Source organism: Capra hircus, chromosome 4 (genome assembly GCF_001704415.2).
Source record: "Capra hircus breed San Clemente chromosome 4, ASM170441v1, whole genome shotgun sequence".
In the NCBI taxonomy this organism is placed as follows: Eukaryota; Metazoa; Chordata; class Mammalia; order Artiodactyla; family Bovidae; genus Capra; species Capra hircus.
Genome location: NC_030811.1, coordinates 50,547,335 through 50,571,806, shown reverse-complemented (window position 1 = coordinate 50,571,806; position 24,472 = coordinate 50,547,335). Strand labels below are relative to the sequence as shown.

Below are 24,472 nucleotides of genomic sequence, written 5' to 3'. Positions count from 1 at the left end.
AAAAGCATTGTGGTTTAAATGGTAAGTTATTTCTGGTCATCCTAGCATAATCCACTGTTCAAAAGAATCATCACAGTTTTGGTATATTTCTTTGCTGACTTTTTCTTACGTGCATATTTTTTTATCATCATAATCAAGTGTTTTCACAAACCTAGATCTTTTCTTCAATTTTTATTACAACAAAAATAGCATTCTATGTTCCTAGATAGTTAAGTCACAGCATTCCACTGAGTAAATGTTACCTTTCTTCTACTGTTGAACATTTAGGTGGCTGCAAGATAGCTTTAAAGGAAATGAATTTGTGGGGTACTTGGCTCAGAGGTTGAAGTGTCTGCCTGCAATGTGGGAGACCTGGGTTCGATCCCTGGGTCGGGAAGATCCCCTGGAGAAGGAAATGGCAACCCACTCCAGTATTCTTGCCTGGAGACTCCCATGGATGGAGGAGCCTGGTGGGCTACAGTCCACGGGGTCACAGAGTCAGACACGACTGAGCGACTTCACCTTCACCTTCACCTAGAGGACCAGTGTATAAATCTCGAGAGAAATTTCAACCTAAGTGAGGAAGAGTCAAAAAAATTAGTAATTAGGAGGAATTTCACTAACTCCATTTTTATGAACAGGGGAGTCCCCTCTTTCCCTCTAGACCAAGCAATTTCTGCATTCTTCTCTGATTAAGGGCTTGCCGGATTCAATTCCAGCATGCCTGTGTGACTTTTCCATTTGTGCCCATACAACCCATGCTCCACACATGCAGAATGAACCTCTCAATACAAAATCCAGATCAAATGCCTCTTCTGCCTCAAGTCCACCAACACTGGCCACTGCAGTGAGAATAAACTCCAAATCTCTGACCGTGACTTAAAAGCCTCCCCGCTCCCCAGCGACTTACAGACCCTGTGGTCTGATCGCAGCCTACATTCCTGCTTTACCTGCTTCTACTCTCTGCTTTACTCTCTGCCCTTCTCTCCATCTCTTATATGTACCAACTTCATTCCATCTCAGGGCTTCTATACCTACTAGTCCCTCTTTCTAAAACATTTTTCTCTAAATCTTTTCTGATTGTGTCCTCAGCTCAAATGTCACCAGAGTCATCTCTGCTGCAACACCTTAACTAAAAGTTTCCTCCCAAAGTCATTCTCTTTTCAATTACACTACTTTATTTTCCTTACGGCACTCAACACAACCTGAATCTATGTTATTTGTTTACAGGTGTATCTGCCCCTGTGATGTGGGCTCCAAGAGGGCAGAGACTCTGGCTAGTTCACTGCTGCACCCCAGAGCCACCTCATAATAGCAGATGGACAGCATATAACTAGAAGGAATAAATGACACTGGTCAGAGAGTCACCATGAGAACAGGTACCTATTCAATCTGAAAAGTACTAAAATTCTGAAAGAGATGGGAATACCAGACCACCTGACCTGCCTCTTGAGAAACCTGTATGCAGGTCAGGAAGCAACATTTAGAACTGGGCATGGAACAACAGACTGGTTCCAAATAGGAAAAGGAGTATGTCAAGGCTGTATATTCTCATCCTGCTTATTTAACTTCTATGCAGAGTACATCATGAGAAACGTTGGGCTGGAAGAAGCACAAGCTGCAATCAAGATTGCAGGGAGAAATATCAATAACCTCAGATATGCAGATGACACCACCCTTATGGCAGAAAGTGAAGAGGAGCTAAAAAGCCTCTTGATGAAAGTGAAAGAGGAGAGTGAAAAAGTTGGCTTAAAGCTCAACATTCAGAAAACTAAGATCATGCCATCTGGTCCCATCACTTCATGGGAAATAGATGGGGAAACAGTGTCAGACTTTATTTTGGGGGGCTCCAAAATCACTGCAGATGATGACTGCAGCCATAAAATTAAAAGACGCTTACTCCTTGGAAGAAAAGTTATGACCAACCTAGATAGCATATTCAAAAGCAGAGACATTACTTTGCCAACAAAGGTCCGTCTAGTCAAGGCTATGGTTTTTCCAGTGGTCATGTATAGATGTGAGGGTTGGACTGTGAAGAAAGCTGAGTGCCGAAGAATTGATGCTTTTGAACTGTGGTGTTGGAGGAGACTCTTGAGAGTCCCTTGGACTGCAAGGAGATCCAACCAGTCCATTCTGAAGGAGATCAACCCTGGGATTTCTTTGGAAGGAATGATGCTAAAGCTGAAACTCCAGTACTTTGGCCACCTCATGGGAAGAGTTGACTCATTAGAAAAGACTCTGATGCTGGGAGGGATTGGGGGCAGGAGAAGAAGGGGACGACAGAGGATGAGATGGCTGGATGGCATCACGGACTCAATGGACGTGAGTCTGAGTGAACTCCGGGAGTTGGTGATAGACAGGGAGGCCTGGCGTGCTGCGATTCATGGGGTTGCAAAGAGTCGGACATGACTAAGCGAGTGAACTGAACTGATTAACCCCTTTGTGTTGTTCTACAAAATGATCAACCACTACTATTATGCACAAATAATGAAATTAATGAAATAAAATGTTCATCCAAGAACACATCACAACCAATATACAATATTACCTGGATTAAAGGAATTAAATTTTTGCTTTGTAGTTCTCTCCACCAAAATATAAAAAAAGAAAACCTCTAGCAGTCTGAAATAAATAACAGGGGTCTCTAAATGGCATTTAGGTCCATGACCAAATTTTTAACAGTCCACAGTAAAATGGGAAAAAGAAAACAATGCACTGAATTTCTAGACAGCTAAAATCTTTCTATGTAAAGTACTCTGCCTTCTTTTTAGATTATGTCTTTTCTATTTTGGGGGTATCAAAATAAGCCTCTCTTTTGCAAGAAAACAATAATTGTATCTGATCTGTTTTGAGGAGGTTTTCATGCCCTTTATATAAAAAGCAAAAGGTTGGCAATCCTGTGTTAGGCCTTAACTTTCTTCTATCATTTTAGAAACCCAAGAACTCCGTAGAACTGGGTATCATTCATCTCTGTATTCCCTGTACTCCTTCTCAACTGTGGCCCTTGGAGGTTTTACTAAGCCCACAGAAGTACTGACTCTAATTCTGCAGCACCGGGGGCCCCTGGCTCTACGGTGAAAGGTTAGGATCAATCAATCAATCATTCAATCAATGAGTGACATCTATCACGGTAGGGAGAAGGGTGGGCAGGAGATGGGAGATGGAGTTGAGGGAGACTGGCATGCGCAATGCATCCAGAAAAATAACCCCTCCCTAACATCAAACCAGGCTTCCCTGGTGGCCCAGTGGTAAAGAATCCACCTGCAATGCAGGAGATGGGGGTTCAATCCCTGGGTCAGGAAAATCCCCAGGAGAAAGAAATGGCAACCCATTCTAGTATTCTTACCTGGGAAATCCCATGGACAGAGGAGCCTGGCGGGCTACAGTAAAAACAGTTGCAAAGCGTCGGACACAACTGAGCGACTAAACAACAAGCAAACAATATAAAAACTACCTGGAAAATTATAAGTAAAAAATTTAAGCAACTTGTCTAGCCCCTTAACAGAAGTCATTGTTGAACCCAGAGAAGTGAGGACAATGAAGCCACAAGGATGACCAGTGGTCAGCCGGCCTTCTTCGCTGCCTCCCGGTATGTGACCAAAATCGTGGGAAGCTGTCAGTGCGGCAGCCGTGAATTCATAGGCTGTGGTGAATTCATGACCAAGGTAGTCTGGCCAGGAAAGAGCTTGGGACAAGGTGTCACAAAACTGACCGAATTAAACTAACCCAGTGGGAATCAGTTTCAAAGAACGCTAATCTTGTGATCTTGTCAGCAATTTTTAGAAGTCCAAAGGTTAACAAAACACCAAGAAGGAAAACAAATGCAGGCAGCTGGGGACTGGGAAAGAAAACCATGACTGGCCTCTTCTCGGGGCAGACTGGGCATCCTGGCGTGAGCAGAAGTCAAGATTTGAAAACTGTTACCCGCATAAAGTTCGGGAAAGGGTGAAACAGAGGGGAGAAGCATCATGCTCATTAACTAGCTCTGTCCAGGCTCGGGGGCTCCGGGTGCCACTGCTTTCCCCGCCTTGGTGGAAACCAAGACAGGATTCTATCCGAGTCAGGCCAGAGCTCACACTCCACCTGGACCAGAACACAGGATTACTGGCTCCAAAGCCTGGAGCTCACACACCCTTCGACCTGGCATCCCTACATCTGGGAAGGGATCTTCGAGAATGACCAGCACCTAGGCGCTAAGCCACACATCTGAGTCTGCTCACCGTGGCCATGTATATTGCTAAAAAAGTTGAGACCACTCGAATGCCCATTCCTAAGGGAGCGATTAAACAAAGTGAACCCCATTCACAAAAACCTTGTCGTTCAAAACACAGGGTAATATGGAAGTACTGAGGGGAGGGGGCGTGTCCATGACACACTAAGGGGAAACGACAAAGGGGAAACTGCAGAACAGCAGGCAGGGTGATTCCAGTGTTTCAGTATGGACATAAATGTGTATACACACTGATATGCACGGGGATGCACAGAAAGATTCCAGAAGGATACACGCCAAAGCGTATGCATGTATATACACACGTGCATGTGAAAGCAGGGGAGAAGGACCCATTTTCTTATTTTTTACTTTATACACTCCTGGACTGTTGACAACTTTTTTTTTTTTAATATATTGCCTTTGTGATTTGAAACTATAGATCAAATAAACCTGTAAGGACATAAAACATATATAAAATAAACAAGAGCTCCTCACCCCAGTCATCGTTATTCCTCTTGCTCAATCAGGAAAAACCAGTCACCAGGACGGAAAGCAAGGGTGGAGAAGGGACTGCTCTGGCTTGCCCGCCTTCTCCACCAGCTGCTGGATATTTCTCCCTCCCTTAGCTGACACATCAGGTTGTATTTTTATTTAGTTCTGATCAAGAACAACGCATACTTTTTGAAGCAGGATTTGCACTAGCAGAGAACAAAATAAGAAGTGCAGAAAAATCGGTTCCGGAGTGAGCTCTGCCCAGTCTGCGGCAGTATCAGGCGCTGACAGCCAGCAGCTTTTTGGCCGAATGTCTCCTTGATACGCCTTCCTGACTCCACCCACAGAGTCTACACCCATCTCTGAATTTTTTTTAGGGGGGGCCACATCATGCGGTTTGTGGGATCTTAGTTCCTTGACCAGGAATTGAATCCAGGCCCTTGGTAGTGTAAACTCAGTGTCCTAATCACTGGACTGCTGGGGAATTCCCTACATCTTTTATTTATAATGCATCCTCCCTTTGCTTCCAAATGAATGTGAAGTAGTTCTCCAATAGATTTAAGGCAGCAAACAATAATTGATCTAATGATTGTAAAGTTATTAACATAGGCACTGAGGTAAGAATGAGGGAAAAACGAAAATCTTATTTGAAGTATAAAGTCCTACCACTCATAAGCATATTTAATTTTTGGTTGCTATACACTAATGCTCCTTAAAGCCTGTACTTCAAAAGCAAAGTTTACAACTATCAGGAAAATAACCTAGAAAGACATTACTACAATATCTACTTCTGATTCACTGAATAAATCTAAATTCAGTAAGCTTCCTCAATGCTCTTCAGAGGCAGCTAACATTTTTCATAAGCCTTCCTCCAAATTATATAATGTCTAATAAATCTTCTGACACACACCTACCTTGCTAACACAGCAGTTAGATCATCTTCAAAAACTTAGCTTGGAAGGTAGCAACAAAATGTTTAGAGCTCAGGTTTGGAGCCACTCACATCTGGGTTCAAATCCCAACTATGCCACTGATGGCTGTGTGACCTTGGACAAGCTACTTAACCTCTTTGAGCCTACATGTTCTTATAGAAGAGGGGAAGATACTAAGCCTTAGAAAGAGGAAGTAACTGGCTCAAAGTAACCACCACAAGATCACCCACTTGTTCAGGGGCAATGCTGGAATTCAAACCCATCTGTCACTAGGTGACTGCTACTCCCTTTTCAGATCTCTGTTCCCGTCTCACTGTCTCTGGGGAGCTTCCCCTAACTCCCTCCAGCAGAGTCAAATCCCCCTCGTTACACTTCCCTGCACCAAGCTCTTCCTCTGTGGTTCTGATCTCAGCGAGATTCTTACCCTTATTCATTTAGGCATTGAGTTAATGTCTATCTCCCCACCAAACTGTAGGCTCAGGGACGACACAGCTCACACTGTTCTTTATTTAGAATCTCTGGCCTAAAGGGAGATCTCTGCCTTAAGGGACCAGGTAATTAATGGGTTCTCTACATACATTTATACTGACTGAACAAATAAATGGGAGAAAACAGTGCTCAGAAATCACTCAGCCACTCAGGCACCGCACTAAGGAAGCACAGGCAGCCCAGTGTTCATTGATGTATGGGCATCGTAACACTTGACACCGAGGTCCTTTTCAGAACCGAAAAGGATCTCAGGTACAAAGCCTCGCAGAGGTGAGATGGACACGGCAGCATCCTCGCAGCTGAAGGAGGGCAGTGTGAGGTATGGACTCTTCATCAACCCGGTTAATACATTATTAACAATAAACTGCTTTTCTGATTCTTCTGATTGATTTTTCACTATATATGGCTTCTGTTTTATTTTTCCTGCTAGTTTAATTAGCTTTCCAATCCCTTCCTTGAGTATCTTTTTTCTCAAAATACTTTAAGCAGACTCACATGTCATTCACAGGCTAGGTTCTTAACACTCAATTGTGAAACTGAAAACAACTGTAATAAAGGAAACTATATATACACACATACACACACAAAGTTACCAAATCTATGTTCTTCTCCACAAGCCACTGTCACAAGGAAAAGCCCAAGTGTTTCAGAATATCGTATTTTTAAGCAAGTCATACAGCACCATCCCACATTACACTCACTCCCAGTGTAAAAATACTAAGCCAGTAGAAACATTAAGTTCTTTATGAGAAAGGAAAATATCCACAGGAAGCTATTTTAGTCTAAAAAGATTTTAAAAAGAAAATTATATTTGTTACTTGTCAAATAGTGAGGTTCTCAGGGTTTCAGGATTTTGATTATCACTCAACAATAGGCTTGATTTCACAATGTTTTTATTTTTTTTGCCACGAGTGAACAACAAACTTTAAGAGGTGAGAAAAAGTAGAGAAAAGCAGGAGACGGAGTTTTGCTCCATGAATGTTCAGGATAAAAAGGAAAATTACAAACTTAGCCACATTGGTTTGGCAGAGCCTAAATTCACATAAGGCCTAAACTATCTGCCCCTTTTCAGTAGGCATGTAATTCCTCTGCACATTTTTTCCAGAGATTTAGAGATGTTGCAGGTCCCACCATACAGGCCAAGCAATCTTGAAAAGTCCAGTTAAGCAACCTCCCAACCAAGAAAAGTGCCTCAGGTGAGTGACACTACAGCCTTGGGGAGGAAAGAATTCATTTACAGGACCTAACAAGATCACGTGTCTCTTAGATGAACGGGGCTTCCCCGGGAGCTCAGCTGGTAAAGAATCCGCCTGCAATGTGGGAGACCTGGGTTTGATCCCTGGGTTGGGAAGATTCCCTGGAGAAGGAAATGGCAACCCATTCCAGTATTCTGGCCTGAAGAATTCCATGGACTGTATAGTCTATGGGGGGGTCTCAAAGAGTCGGACTGAGCAGCTGAACAACAGCAACATCTCCACTTACTCCTCCTGGTGACTCTAATAAGAAGTTGACAGTGCCCAAAGTCTCTGCTTTGCTGCGAAGCTGAGCCCCTCTGCCTAGGAAGCAGTCCCACACATCCAGGGAGCACACCTGGGCATCAGGCTCACCTGTCAGCCCTGGCGGAGGAAGAGAACCCTCATAGACCGTCTTCCAGTTGTCAAATACTAGGCAACCCATTCCAGGCACTTCACATGTAGTATACACATGACTCAGGCAGAAACCATGTGCATCTTGTGCTCCAGATGGGGAAACCAGCTGAGGGAAAGGAAAAGATAGGGCTCTCAACCCATTCACCACCACCCAGGACCAAGGAGACCACAGCCCAGGCTGCTGCTTCACAGGGAGCCCTTAGTCCTGGCTAACCAAAGACTGCCACTTCAAATCACAACTCAGCCCTGTCACCGACACTACTGTATACTTGTGAGTCAAAATCACATATGCTTTTATTTCCTGTTTGCTCTCTGTCTCCACAAGATAGCCTGTGACTCTTCTGCTCAAGAAGCCATTCTACATACTGAGAGGCCACAGCCCCCAAATGGCCAAGGCCGGAAGGCAGTCGGCTTCTGAAAGACAACAGGGCAGGACCAGCCATCAGCCCCTGGGGACCTGCCAAAGCTACACAGTTAGGGTTGCTGCTCCTCTCTCTGCAGGAACCCAGGAGAGCCACTGTAGACACCAGAGTGCTCTCTCTCCAGACACTGAGTCCTGGGATCTAGTACCAGGTACCAGGGCTTCCCCGGTGGCCCAGTGGTAAAGAATCTGTCTGCAGTGCACAAGATGTGAATTCAATCCCTGGTCAGGAAGATCCCCTGGAGAAGGGAATGGCTACCCACTCCGGTGTTCTTGCCTGGGAAATCCCACGAACAGAGGAGCCTGGCAGGCTACAGTCCATGGGGCTGCAAGAGTTGCCCATGACTGAGCGCCTAAACACCACCCCCAGCCCAGGTACTGGGTAATGGCCCCTGATCCAGATATACCTCCAGGGTGGCCCAGTGGTCAGAGTCAGGGGATGAGGCGTGATCATCATGGTTAGAGGTCAGGCTGCTCAGGGAAAGGAGACAGAGACGACGAGGGGGAGGGGGAAGAAGATTCTGAAGGCAGGGCTCAGAAACGAAGCCTCCCTCCCCTCTTAGGGAAACTTGACCAGCGCCCTAACTGCACCCACTGTCACCCTACCTACTGAAACCCTTAGGCACTAGGTGGCCACCTCAGCCCAGCTTCCAAGGCCACCATCTTCTGGCTTCACACTCCTCAACACATTTTCTGCTCCCTCCTCACCACTGCGCCCACCACTGAGATGAGAGCCCCCTCCTCGTCTCCCTAGCAAGAGGCCTGGTGTCCCCAGATGCTCCCCCACCTCTCTCTGCCTGGCCCCACCTTACTCTTCCCTCATTAGGACAAAACATCAGCTGCAAGCACTCCCACAGCCCTTGGAAAGGCCAGGAACTACTCCAAGCACTTTATACACATCCACTTCTTTCCTCAGCACGAGAGCCTCTTCAGGAGGCATTATTAGTACCCCCACTTTACAGATTAGAAAACCGAGGCACACAGAGATGACGTGACTGTCTCAAGGCCCCACAGGCAGCACCCAAGTCCCTGCTCCCAAGGAGGGAGCTGCAGTGCCTCTTACAACATAACTCCAACTGCCACCTCCTCCCCAGGTCTCCCCTGGCCTCCGCGGACACCTCGTGCAGAGCGCCTTGCAAATCTCCAGACCACTTTCCACACTGGCTGGAGTGAGGACTGGCTAGGTTCTTGTCTTCTCCCCCCTCTTAGACTAAAAAGCCCCTGACTAAGGCCTTGGGGTATTTCTACATCATCTTTGTATTAGTTTCCTGTTGCTGCTGAAACAAACTGCCATTGACTTAGTGGCTTGAAACCACACAAATTTATGACCTTAGTTTTGTAGGTCAGAAGTCCAACACAGATCTCTTCAGGTTAAAATCAAGGGCTCAGGCTGTGTTCCTCCTGGAAGCTCTAGGGGAGGATCTGTTTCCTGCCTTCTCCTGCTTCCCAAGGCTTGGCTCATGGCACCTTTCTCCATCTTCAAAGCCCACAACATATCATCTCTCTGACCCTTCTGCAGTCACATCTCCCTCTGAACATGGCTGGGAAAGGTTCTCTGCTTTTAAGGATGCACATGACTGTATCAAGCTCACTTGGATGACCCAAGGTAATCTCCTCATTGATCAAGGCCCTTAACTTAATTATACCTGCAAAGTCCCTTTTGGCATGCAAGGAAAAACGTTCACCGGCTCCAAGGGTTAGAATGTAGACCAATGTGGAGGCTGTTATTCTACCTACCACACTCCTTCTACATAAACCTTGAACACAATGGCCCCCACTGAACTTCAGGAGCTGCACCAGTCCCCAAAGCCTGGATTATATGGCCCTTCCATGGCCTCTGATTGAGGTGGACATTAGTGATGTACCTCCCAAATCCCCCAAGAACTCTTTGAAGGAGTACCCCCAAACAGAGAAAGTGATAACACATGGTAGACACCTAAAGATGTCTGATAATCTGGGGATCAAACACATTGCTAAGGAATTTACTGCATTCAGCTCATCAATCCCTACCTCAACCACTATTTTCTATTTTTTGCTCTGTATTTTACTTTTATTATTTTTTAAAGCTTAACACTTGTTTCAAAATGTAAATAATGCCCAAAGGTCAAGAGTAAAGATTCTCCTTCTCTCTTCTGCCTCTTGGTCATTTTTTGGTATCCTTCCAGAGACGTTTTATGCATCTGCAAGTAGGATATATTCCTATTTATTTCCTACCCCCAACTCCCTTTTCTGTAAATGCTAACATCACTTACAGTCCTTCCCATGCCTCACTCAACACAGACTGCTCCACAGCTGTCCACAGAGCATCCTGATTCTCTTTTTGGGTACTATTCCACTGTGCACAGCCAGAGCACAATTCAGTTCACCACTCCCCACACTGACAGATACTCTTTTGCCATTAGAAACAGTGCTCAGCAAGTTTGTGTGAATTTGTCTGAAGGATAAATGTCGCTAAGTGGACTGAATCAAGCAAGGCAATGTGAATGATTAACTCTGGCAGGTTCTGGCAGATGCCCTCTGCAGGGGACTAATACAAATTCACGAAGTGCGTATGTATGAGTTCTGTTTTCCCACATCCTCCCTAACATGGATGGTTATCAAATTTTTTTACTTTTGCCAAACCCAGGTAGGTGAAGTGTAGTATGTTTCAATGCACTTCAACTGGTATTTTTTAAATTATGCGTGAGGTCAAGCGTTCTTCATGTGTTTAAGAGTCATTAAATTACTTTACATTGACTTTTTGTTCATATCCTTTGACATTTTCCTACACCGTTCTGTTCTTTTCCTTATTAATTTGTATTCTTTATGTATTAGGGAAATTAACCTTTAATGCATAACATGAAACATATATATTTTTCCATTTTGTAATCTGCCTTTAGTTTTGCTTACAGGGGTTTTGCTATGCTGTTTTTAAGTATGAATTGTATCAATTTTTTCCTTATGGCTTCTAAGTTTTACAGCACACTTAGAAAGCCCATTCCTACTGAAAAGTTATAAAAATATTCTCCTTTGGATTATTCTAGAGATCAGTCACCTACGAGCAGTGAAAAGTTCTTTTCTATGGTCATGGATTTACATCCTGGCTATAATGTGCTTATCACATGCAAACAAATTTTAACTTTATAAAGTAACTTTTATTTTCTGATACTCTGCTGTTTATAAAGCACTGTCCCATGACAGTCAGTGAGACAGGCAGTGCAAGACTTATCTGTCTTATTTTATAGAGGATAGCTTCCTAAGCCAACACCCAGAGAGGTTAGTCTCCTATCCACATCCACACAGTATGGTCCAGACTCACACTGAGGACTCCGGAAGCTCTTCTCTCCTCTCCCCTCCACTGCCTCTCTTCACAAAACGACATCTATCTCATTAAAATCTTAAAGGACATCGCCAAAGGCATTTCTAAATAACTTCAAAAGAATGGGAATAACTTTTCTATTGAAAAGACAGTATTGGACTTCCCCAGTGGCGCAGTGGATAATTATCTGCCTGCCAACTCAGGGGATACAGGTTCGACATGCCAAAGAGCAACTAAGCTCGTGAGCCGCAACTATGGAGCCTGTGCTCTAGAGCCCGGGAGCTGCAACTACCGAGCCCAGGTGCCACAAGTACTAAAGCCCACACACCTGGAAGCCTGTGCACCGCAACGAAGAGTAGCCCCCACTAGCCGCAACTAGAGAAAGCCCACACGAAACAAAGAGGACCCAGCACAGCCAAAAAATAAAATAAAATTTTTAACAAGGCCTTGAATGCCATGCCAAGGACTACAGGGGGAAAAAAAAAAAAAAAAAACCCACAGTATTATTTAAATGGGCCACACAGTGATCCATTCAACAGTGACTCATCCTCAAATGCCTGTGCCAATGTTCTCAACAACAGGCAGGATTCCGTGTTCCTACAGTGTGCCTATATAACCCTGCAACATTTACTGAAAATTAAGAGATGCAAATGTCCCCAGATCCCAAGGCTTCTGAGTGGATCATCAAGAGCAGCGCTTCTCATTTTGTGGTGAGTTATATTTAAGCTATGGAAGGCTCTTTTCAAATGACACATATCCCAGCCTTCTCATCACCCACCCCACCAAGGGTATCCCCCCAGGAGCGTATCACTTGCCCCCTCAAGTATACTGACGGAAGAAAACGTTTGAAAACCACTGTCCAGAGCACAGAGTCTGTATCTGCACAATTCCTGTACACCGCACGGCCTTGGTTCTCCCACCAACCCAGACTCTTCTGCCATAGTGTCCAGTTGCCCTAATGAGGTCAGTTCTGAAGTTCCCCCCTCCGGTCCTTTGTGCCTTTTGCTTCCTCTGACATCCCCCTCACCCTCTTCCCTCCCCAGCCCACAAAGAGGGCCCCTTCCCACCCTGCAGGTATTGGTTTAAATGCCACCTTCTCGGGAGTCTTTCCTTACTGCCCACTAAAGCAAATTCCCCCCAGAGCACTCCATTCTTTTATTCCATCCTTTTATTTTCTCCTTTAAATGTGTCAGTCTGCATGATTTTTATCTATTAATTTACTTTCTTGTTTATTGTCTGTCCTCTCAAAAGTCCCACAAGGGCAGGGGCTTTGTTCATGTCATTCACACTTTATAACCCTAGAACGGAGCAACGTCTCTGGCATATAATAAGTGCCCATTAAAAAGTGGGTCAGGTAAAAGTTGGCTTAAAGCTCAACATTCAGAAAAGTTGGCTTAAAGCAACCGGTCCCATCACTTCATGGGAAATAGATGGGGAAACAGTAGAAACAGTGTCAGACTTTATTTTGGGGGGCTCCAAAATCACTGCAGATGATGACTGCAGCCATGAAATTAAAAGACACTTTCTACTTGGAAGGAAAGTTATGACCAACCTAGATAGCATATTCAAAAGCGGAGACATTACTTTGCTGACTAAGGTCCGTCTAGTCAAGGCTATGGTTTTTCCTGTGGCCATGTATGGATGTGAGAGTTGGACTGTGAAGAAGGCTGAGCGCTGAAGAATCGATGCTTCTGAACTGCGGTGTTGGAGAAGACTCTTGAGAGTCCCTTGGACTGCAAGGAGATCCAACCAGTCCATTCTGAAGGAGATCAACCCTGGGATTTCTTTGGAAGGAATGATGCTAAAGCTGAAGCTCCAGTACTTTGGCCACCTCATGCGAAGAGTTGACTCACTGTAAAAGACTCTGATGCTAGAAGGGATTGGGGGCAGGAGGAGAAGGGGACGACAGAGGATGAGATGGCTGGATGGCATCACGGACTCGATGGACGTTGAGTCTGAGTGAACTCCAGGAGTTGGTGACAGACAGGGTGGCCTGGTGTGCTGGGATTCATGGGGTCACAAAGAGTCGGACATGACTGAGTGACTGAACTGAACTGAACTGAACACTTGATTGAATTAGTCCTAGCTAATTCTCTCCATTTCTGCATCACCGTCAAGTTTTTAAGTAGCCCCAACCACATGGGCTGGGAGGATGGACATTGGACAACTTGCCCGGCCCCTCCTGTTGGCCATCTCTGCTCATGATTACTCAATCATTTGGGGAAAAGAGAAAGCAATTTAGCCAGAAACAGTCCAGGGTGGCATGTGTTGAAGACCACGTGCCTTCCTCTATTGTTTTCTCTTTTTCCTCCTGGTCTAATTCCACTGGACTGTGGAGGATGAGACTGGAGAATGATGTTAAAGTCACACCATTCATCATCAAAAACAGCAACCCAACTAAAAATAACAGGCTGTTAATGATGGGGCCAGACACTGTGTGAAGAATGCAACATGAATCATCTCATCTAACCCTCAAGAGAGCCCCTCGGGCAAGTCTCACTACCTCAGTTTTACAAATGAGGAAAAAGCGTGCAAGGTCATAGAGCTAGTAAATGAAGGAACCAGGACCCAAACCCAGCTAGCCAGACCCAGGAAAGCCCTTGTCCTCCCCACACAGTATCCCCTACATCTAACGCAGCATCCAAGTTACATGCTTAGAAATAAATGCTAAAAAGGGAAGTATGAGAGGAGAATACTAACCAATAAATAGAATTATTTAAGTCTCAGATGCTTCAGGGATGTGGAGATTGGAGGCAGAGTTCTGTCTGTACATGAACTGGGAAAGTTCACAGCCATACTTCCAGAAATGATTTTTTCATTCTCAGAAAGGAGGTAATATTGAGACAAGTGTAGTGTCTTCCTCTGAAAGACCTCTTTTTAGGGTCATTAGCTATAAAGGAGGACCCCTAAGAATAACTAGAGGGCAACAACAATCCAATTCAATGAGCAGTTACTGAGAGCCCACTGTGTTTAAGAGTTCTAGGTTTGGTCCTGACAAGGGCTGTTTTTAATGGTTAAGCCACACGCCCTGAGTTCTAAGATGTAAAGATGTCCAGATACAGACATGAAACAGTCTCCTTGTAATGCAAACTTCACTCTATGTGCCAAAAGAAACAGCACTGGTAACAGGGTTACAGGAAGGAGGAGGGTGCAAAGGGAGAAGCTTCATGAAGGAAAGGAGGACCTGACGAGGCCTTGATGCTTGCATCAAGCAGGGAAAACAGGACCAGCCTGGGGTGATTAAGGAGTAGCACCATTTGGGAATTCCCTGGTGGTCCAGTAGTTAGGACTCCATGCTTCCACTGCAGGGAGCACAGGTCCAATCCCTGGTCGGTGAACTACAATCCTGCCAACTGTGATGTGTGGCCAAAAGCATCACTTTCAGTAGACCTAAGTGTTCAGCCCCCCAGCAGTGGAGGGCCTGCATTGACAGAATATCATGAGGAGGTAAGCTGGGAAGAGCTCTAATGGGCATCCTAAGATGGGGAAGTCCTGAATGATGAGAGGAGGAACACTGACTTCTCTTAGAAGGCAGGGATGTAGTACTCAGAAGCCTGCCATGATGGTGATGATTCATCTGGGGATGGGGTGGAGGATGGATTGATAGGCCATGAGCTTCATCAGAGAGCTGCTGGAATGCACCAACCAATAGAAGAGATCAGGAGGGTGGGAGATGGCCAAGCACATCTCAAAATAACAAGAAGCAGAACCCTAAGGATTTGGTGGGGAGGGGTGAAATCATTTTGTGTGATACTACAATGGTGGACACATCATATATTTGTCAAAACCTGGCGTGTACAACACTAGGAATTAAGTGAACCTCAATGGAAAGTACAGACTTTGGGTGACAAATGTATCAATACAGGTTCATTGACTATAATGACATACATGCCACTCTGATGCCAAGGCTGATAACAGGAGAGGGGAGGCGGGTCATACATAGGATCTCTCTGTACGTTCCATCAGTTTTGCTGTGAACCTAAAACTGCGCTTAAAAATCAAACCTATTAGGGCTTCTCTGGCAGTTCAGTAGTTAGGACTCCGTGCTTCCACTGTAGGGGGTCCCAGTTCAATCCCCAGTCGGGGAAATAACACTCCACAAGCTGCACAGCACCCCCCCCAAAAAAAACACATCAGGTTTATTTAAAAAGATGTATGGGGACTTCCCTGGTGGTCCAGTGGCTAAGACTCTGAGCTCCCAAAGCAGGGGACTCAGATTCCATCCATAGTCAGGAAACTAGATTCCATACACCGAACTAAAGATTCTGCATGCTGCAACGAAGACACGGCACAGTGAAATATTTTCTTTAAAAAAGATGTATATAACAAGAATAACTTGGAGACAGCATGATGGAAGAAGGGCGTCAAGAGTGACTCACCAGCCAGGGACTGGAAGAAGACTGGGGTCACAGGCAGAATGGGGAAGCTGGAAAGGAGGTCTGTTTTTAGAGGTGAGAGAGAACAAAGATGAGTTCAGCTGGGAACAAGCCAGGATGATGGTGGACATCCACACAGAACAGCCTTCAGGCACCTGAAGAACAGGTTGGGGCTCAGATAAGAAAAGGGTAGAGGCGTGCAAACTGGAAGCAAAAGCAAACGCTACCTGTTCCTCTTTTAAAGTGATAAACTGTCTTTCAAAAAGGAAAATCATTGCAACACACCAGAAACAGTCTTCCCACTTTGTTGCAAAAAACTCTTGCTGGGGAGGCAAGTTTATTTACAAAGGAAGACAGCAGCACCAGGGGTTGTGATATACTAGTCACTTTCAACTCTGCCCAAAGTGACACCAGTCCAGATAGGAAGAACTGGCAAGTTATCTGAGGCACAGCAAGAGGGGCATTTCACCTTTAAGCAAACTGTCCCCTAACAAGGTTTTCCAGGTGGCACCAGTGGTAAAGAATCCACCTGCCAATGCAGGGAGACCTAAGAGACCTGGGTTTGATCCCTGGGTCAGGAAGACCCCCTGAAAAAGCAAATGGCAGTCCATATCGTCACTAAGAGTATCAGACATGACTGAAGAAACTTAGCATGCATGACCCCCTAACAAGAGTAGGAAGGACAACGTGAATGCCCAATAGCCTGACTCCCAACCCTGATTCTGCCCCTCGCCTGGGGAGATTGTTTCACATCTCTGTGCCTCAGTTTCATCATCTGCAAACTGGGGATAATGGCCTGTTTCATGGATCAGCTGTAAAGATCACATGAACACATGTGGAGCTCAGCTACTGCATCAGCTACTGTCACTGAGCATTACTTTCTAGAGTTTTCCAAGACTCCTGAGGAAGAAAATGCTGAGGTCTCTTCCTGAATATCACAGAGCAACTGTGCCTTTTTAAAAATATCCCCTTCAAGTATAGGATTTGTCAGATGGGACAGGAATATTTACAGAAGCAAAATATTTTAAGTCTATATGCTCTGAAACAGCCCACACAAGAAGTGCACACCTTGGCCTTTGCCTGTGGCACAAACTTACCCACAGTTGCTTGGCATTGGGCTTGACCCAAGAAGAAAGAGATAACATATAAAGTTATTATGTGTTAATAACTGTTAATAGTGGGTAAAATGCCAAACACAATATTCCTTAAACTAGCTGCCCAAAGCACTGACTGCAGTCCAAAGCATCTGACTCATATCTGTCCACAGACCCAGTCTGGCAAAGGTCTCACCTCAAACAGAGGTCACATTTTTTTCAAGGTTTCCCAACCATCAGGGAAAAGTGCAAGCTACAAAAAGCCGGTATCAGGTCTGCACTCCTCCATAAAAGGTGAAACTGATCTCCCAGTGTAGGAATTTTGAGGTGCATCTGGGCAGAAGCAGTCCCAATTCTCAGGGTCTGATCACCCAGAGAGAGCTGACAGAAAGGCTCCACATCCCCTGCTTTGAGACACTAGAATCTAGAATCTAGGGCTGTGGGAACACCTGCCTCCTCCTCAGCGGTCCCAAATGCCACTCTACAGTAAACAGGGCTGATGCGCTAGTGAGGCAGGGGAGGATAATGATCAGTAATAGAAACCTCCCTCCTGTGCGTTATATTCATAGTTTCTAAGGAGCAGCGGTTCCCTGCCTACAATGCCCCTTATTCTGTTCTGCACTTTGAACTGTTAGGGTTCCTAAGTCTGAGACGAACTGGAGAGCATCCATAGTCATAAAGATAAAGACCCTGTGGCTCATGGGTAAGGGAGGAGGGTGAGGGGCAGGGCTGAGAGACCCAGAGAGGGACCCAGGAGATGGTGGAAGATCAGGAGGCCCACAGGGTGACTGCTCAACTCACCTAGTAAACTCTTCTGAACCAGCAGAGCACGTGGCCGGGTAGATTTCTCAATCAGTGAAAGATTTCGCCATCAAGATGGAGAAATGGGCTTGGACTTCTCTGGTGGTCCAGAGGATAAGACTCTGAGCTCCCAAAGCAGGGGCCCCGGGTTCGAAGCCCACATGCCACAACCAAGCCCACATGCCCCAATGAACAACTAACGATTCCCATGTGCCACAGTGAGAAGATCCAATGTGCTGCAACGAAAATGTAGTGCAAACCAATTTTTTTTTTAATCTGACATATGTGTATATATATTTTAATATCTATAAATTTGGTTTTGACATTCAATCTTTATTCTAAGTGGCATTTACTTCTGTGAATGGTGTGAGGCTTAGATCTCATTTTTTCCTGACTGGACCGATAACAGTCCCAATAAACTTTACTACAGTAAATTTAATCACATGATGAATTTCTATCTTGACAAGGGAACTAATTCTGGACTTGCTATTCCTGGTCTGAAGTAACGTATTTTGATGTCCAGTTGAACAATACATTTCAAAATATATTGCCTATTAGTATAATGTATTGATATTTTCCCAGGAAAATTTTTATCAATTTGTAAAAATTAAGTGACTTTAAAGTGCTGGCCTAAACTAACAGCAGGTTCATGACCTATTAGTCTTAGTCAGTCACTGGAGCATCAAGCTTTGGCCTGACTTCCCAGTGATTCACACCCTACATGGAAATCTCAGACTTCGTGGAATTTCACTTGAATTTACAAATCCCTCAGCAATAACTTTCCAACACTACAATCGACCAACAGGCCTGAACAGCATCCTTGTGCCTTAACCAATACATGTTCTGACTCCTTCCTTGCTTTCTCTCAAAACAAGTTTTATCCTCCTGGCTCTCATCACACAGTGCTATAGATTCCCATCTTAAATCACTGCAGAGTGGTTCCGCTAACAAGACAACATGCCAAAAGATGATGTATTTTAATAGTGCTTCCAGGAAACTTTGTTGGCCTCTCCCACACTGGGGAAGAGGGTGGGAAAGCTGGGAGTCTTTTGGCTTTTTGTAATTCATTCACCTGGCACCACTCATTCCAAAGGGAAATACTGGGGTGTGATGGAAAGAATATGAGACTGGAAGTTAGGAAACCTGAGTTTTATAGTCCCCTTTCTACTTCTAAGTAGCTGCATAGCTCAGATTAAGCTATTTCTAAAATTAGATTATAGGAATAGAATAGTCATTACCAAATTTTCTTTCTACCATGAATGACCCTTTAAGAATCTAAAGGAAGGACCTCCCTGGTGGCCCAGTGGTTAAGACTCTGCACTTCCCTGTAGGGGGCACAGGTTAGATCCCTGGTCAGGGAACTAGGATCCCGAATCCCATGCAGACAAAAAGAATAAACAAATAAAAAAGTATTTTTAAAAAAGAGAATCTAAAGTAAGCTGTGGATTCTCACCTCTAGAATAATATACTCTTGTACAAGAGTATGGAATCATATGTTTTCAGGGAGTTCACAGACTCCCTAAAGCCTATCTCTGCATTCCCAGGGTCAAGATCACTGAGACCTACCACAAACTTCTTAAAAATAACACAGAATACAACAGAAATGTATGTAGAATCACAAAACCTTAAGCAAAGTTGAATCATTTCCAGAACTAAAAGCATCTTCTTCTCCTCAGAGACTGAGAGGAGGAAGTGGTTTCTTAGGGTAAAATAAATGAAAATGCCAATTTAGGGCTGCCCTTGATTGAAGTCTGGCTAAGCCCTTCACCTACATTCAGAGAGGAGTGCCTGAGGGAGAGTACCCATTCCAGAGCCAGGCTGCCTCATTCAAATCTCGGCTCCATCATTTATTAATTGACTTAGGCTTTGTGCCTGTTTCTTCTTCTGTTATTGAAAAGGGGATAAGGGAAGAAAAAAAAAAAAAAACTAGGGCAGAATAAAAACAATACATATCTCAAGGACTGTTAATATACATATGGTACTTGAAATCAAGCCTGGCAGACGCTAAGCCCTAAATAACAATTCCATGTTATAGAAATCTAGGACACATTTGCTGGGTGGTTAAGATCTTGAGCTGAAGAGTCTAGGGAAGCCATAGATATCTTGATAACTCATTTTCCCTCAGATGTAAACAGAATCTGCTTCAGAGGTTTGTTATAAGGATTAATGAGCCTGCCATGTTAAAAACTCTTCACAATGCCTAGTACATAATCAGTGCTCAGTAAATGTCAGCTATTGTTATGAACAATTCTGGGAGGCAAGGATTATCAGTACCTTTTTTTAGTTCTGAAGAAAGGATAAATCAGAAAGTTAAGTGTTCTGCTGACAGTACCTCAGTTAGTAAATGATTATCCCCAGATTTCAACTCCAATAAATCTGAAACCAGAAGTTGTAACCACTATCACACACAACCCCTTAATTTGAACAGGGCTTAGAGAACAGAAAAGCTGATTCATACCTACTAATTTTATGAGAGAGAGAGAGGGAAAAAAAGACTGTTGGTGATAAGAGTCTTTTATCCAAAATGCAGGGTATTTATTCTCCAGGGAGGTCAGTCATGACTGGCCAAAAGCCCTCATTTGCTACTCTTAGAAATGCAAGACTGGAAAGGCTGGACCCTGGTCTCACTGATTTCAAACCCCTGGCAAGTAGTTGTTAAACCACAGCCCTCACATCAAAAGAGGAAAAAGAAGCCATTTCCCATAATAGCTGAACAAACAAACTGAGTTCCCTAAAATGCAAGTAGAGACCCTAAGGCTGAGAAAAGTATTATTAAGAATGCTCCAAAATCACATAGAAATGCCACAGTAGAACACAACATTAGTCTTTAAACAACAAACTTTTATGCGGAAAGGAATGAAGGTGTTTATGCCTGTTTCCAACACCAAGCTCCAGGGGGCCTTCCCTGGAGGAAGTAAAATAAGAGGAAGTTCCTACCACAGCCCTCTGTTGCAGGAGGAAAAGCATAGGTTCAGTCAGTCAAGAGACCCTGGTGAAGGGCGGTGTCACCTGAGAGCCACACCCCACTCCTCCAACACCAGTTTCCTCCCTAGTGAAATAGTCACCTCAGAAATGAGAATGAAATAGACCAGCAGGAGAAACAGGGTGGTCCACTGAAATACAGGTCAGTGCTAATCACCTTTCTTCACATCTTCTATATATTTACTTCTGGGTGTATGGTATTTTTTGTCTTCTTTCAAAACAGTCCCATTAGTCAATCTTAAATCTACCATGCCTTTAAAAAGCGGGGTGGGGTGGAGGTACAGTGCTTAGGACTAGGCATCATTGATCATTGGAAGGGATGATAGAAACAGCAGAAGCATCTCATTCAACTGCATCCTTGGAGCTTGGTCCATCGGATGGAGTAGCCAGTTCCCCCCTTTGGCTGCACTCATCCCTGCCGCCCAGCCCCCTCCCAGGGGCTAAGAGGGACTTTATGCATTCCCAGCCTACCCCCACCCCCACGCCCCTAGAGGTGTGGAGAAGGCTGCGGACGGAGGGGGTCAGAAGCCCACCACAATCTAGGCCTGTTTCTGCTCTCACTGGCTGGATGACTCTGCTCCCTAGGGCCTTAGTTTCCCAGCCTTGAAATGAGAGGTTTGAAGGAGATCACATGAAAGCCTCCTGCCTGCTCTAAATTTCTAAACCCATTATTCTGATACATAAACGTGTTCTGCAGAAATAGAAGCCCTTACTGGCAAGCAGGGCTTGTGGTTCTAGGTCCCCCTTCCATTCCCCTCAATCCCCCGCGGTCCATCTTACCGAAGTATGATACATCAGAACTGAAAAACAGGCTGTTGCTTTCTCGTGGCACCAGACCTAGTAATCAGTAAAATCAGTGGATTTTCTCTCGGGTCTTTTCCCTCAATCCCACAATCCCAAGAAAACCCCCTGCCTACCTCTCCCAATTTCTAAACTCAAAGCTATCCTTTCGTGAATTAAAAATACCCACCCCAACCAGGCCTGGTGTAAGGTGTCTCAGCACATTTCCCGAGCCCCGCCCCCCTCCCTCCGCCGGCGTCCGGGATTCCACCTCTGCCCCACCTTCTCCCCGGGGTGTCTTTTTAGCAGGATCGATCCGATCCGTGCCCTCCCCTGGCAAACCAGCCGACCGATTCCTCTTCCCCGGCAGGAAAAGAGGCAACGCCCGGCTCCAACCCCAGGAGACCCAAGCATCTTCCCAGCCCGCAGAGAGAGGCACCTGGGCGCAGAGGAAAGGGCCTTAAGCCTCCGCGAAGGAAAGGAAAGGGCGGCTGGCTAGTCCCTGGTCGCGGTTCCCACCCGGCGGCGCGAGGGAGGCCTTCCCGGCCGATCGCCTGTCACTTACGGGCGGCACCTCCAGGCAGAGCCGGGCAGAGCAGGGCCAGCGGGTGGCGGAGTTTGCTGACTCAAAGGCGCGGCGGCGGCGGCGAGCGCCGAGGAGCGCACACGAGCGCAGCCCCGCGCTCCCCGTGCACGTAGCGGCCCCGCGCCCGCGCTCCGCGCCCGCTATCGAGGCCGCCGCACCGCCCAACCCAGGTACGGCCCCGCGGAGGCCTGTCCCGCCCCTGCCGCGGACCTGGAAGCTGCGCTCGGCCCCCGAGGCTGGGGAGAGCTGTGCGGCCGCTGGGGGGCGCCACTTAAAAGCCCCCAGGAGCTTGCTAACCCCGTTCCGCCCCCTTAGTTACTTATGGAGAGGATGGTTGAATGGGAAGAGTGATAGATAGATAATGGTACAATGTCAGTGGTAGAACCTAGGTGGTGGGCATATGAGTGTTTACTGAAAAATCCTTTCAACTTTTCTGTATGTTTGAATTTTTTCACAAGACATCCTGGGGGGAAAGAAATGAGGTCTGTCAAGGTGGCTGAATCAGCAAACCGTTTTCCAAGTGGCATCTTGGGTTGCATCTGACCCACTTGTTCGCGTGGAAAGCCGCAATAATCACTTAAACGGCTAATGGGTGACTACATGACAGAATAATAAAGGCAGTGTTTTTAAAAATCCACTGAGTAAATGTTAAAGATTTTACTGGTTTTATTCAATGATTCATGATTCAGTTCAGTTCAGTCGCTCAGTCTTTGCGACCCCATGTATCGCAGCACGCCAGGCCTCCCTGTCCATCACCAACTCCCGGAGTTCACTCAGACTCACGTCCATCGAGTCAGTATGCCATCCAGCCATCTCATCCTCTGTCGCTCCCAATCCCTCCCAGCATCAGAGTCTTTTCCAATGAGTCAGCTCTTCGCATGAGGTGGCCAAAGTACTGGAGCTTCAGCTTTAGCATCATTCCTTCCAAAGAAATAGCCAGCATCCAGTTCAGCAGATAGGAAGAAGCGCTAAGGAGTTGTACAAAGTAAAAGGCTCTTACAGACTTAAGGCCGGGAGACAAGGAAGTTATCCTAGCAAAAATCGGATTGGTCATGGCAAGATCACTTTTTTCTAGAAGACAGAGGTCTATCAGGGAGACAGTCACACTGCTGACCAGGTTGATATTAAGTTCCCATTTTGTGATGTCTCAGCAGATGGCCATAGTGGTAAAGACCCAACTGCCAATCCAGAAGACATAACAGAGCAGGTTAGATCCCTGGGTTGGAAAGGTCCCCTGGAGGAGGGCATGGCAACCCACTCCAGTATTCTTGCTTGGAGAATCCCATGAGCAGAGGAGCCTGGCGGGCTACAGTCCATGGGGTCCCAAAGAGTCAGATGTGACTGAAGCAACTTAGTACACAGTGCAAGTGCTCACCATAAGTGACTCCTTTCTGGGCCTATTCTCTCTCTTTTAATAGGAGTCTAACATTTCATAATTTAAACATGAATTTTCTCACTAGACACAGCCAGACCCACTGATCATTCTAGGTCATTCCAGGCTTACCTGAAAATATCCAAGTCTATATTCCACACTCAAATTGGCTTAAGATAACTTCTAAGTCTACAATGTTGTGTGCTTAACATCTGGGATCCTAATAATTCATTGCTAAATCTTGGATCACTTGCATTTAATCTCCTAAAATCGCAACCCAGCTATAACACACAAGTAAATGTAAATATGATCACTTCTGAGAATCAAGTTAAATTATCTTTTTCAAATTCTTTTCCCTATGCTGCACAAAGCATTGACTAGAAAACAACATGCAGTATGTGTCTAAGATCCTAAGAGATTCTGCAAAATTAAAATCTTTCTAAGTATATTATCAATAAGAGCATGATTTTACAATGTGGGCAGAGCATTAAAAAATAAAATAAAAAACCTTTGGAGAGTCTATAGGAGTCATTTAAATATCTGACTTCCACAGAAAGGAAGAATATGAAAAAAATTCAGAATAGAATAAAGTAATAATGGATTTTAATCCACTCTATCAGGGTAGCTACTAGGTGGTGTTTCTAGTTTAAGAATTGTAATGTACAACCTGAATCCAGGGGACTGAGCTAAGTGACCACCACATTTTTAGATTGTGACTTTTTATTATACTATCAGGGAGAAGACTGGACTCTCTGGTTCTTAAGAAATCCTAGGATGCTAATAAAATCACCATAAAATTGCTATTAAGAAGAAATCCTCTTGCCAGTTCCAATCCTACCTCAACTCTGGCTTCTAGGGTCAAGTTAACTGATTCAAACCCCAACTTTATCACCTCTCACTATGTGATACTGGGATAATGAAACTCTCTGGGCCTCGTTTTACCATCTGAAAAAAAAAGAGATGATAATAATAGCACCAGCCTCATAGGGTTGTTGTGGGGGTTAAGTGAAA

General features: G+C 45.1%; 1 protein-coding gene across 3 annotated transcripts in view; it reads right to left on the bottom strand.

Moving 5' to 3' along the window:
* The window catches only part of SNX10 (sorting nexin 10), a 66,723-nt gene extending 44,465 nt beyond the window's left edge, over window positions 1–22,258 (bottom strand). Inside the window, exons 1-2 of one of the 3 annotated variants that reach the window (XM_018047083.1) lie at window positions 22,069–22,258; window positions 21,504–21,560 (exon numbers count right to left, since the gene is read on the bottom strand). The gene's annotated coding sequence lies outside the window, so the exon portion shown is untranslated. The other 2 variants (XM_018047081.1, XM_018047082.1) reach the window with 2 other exon arrangements.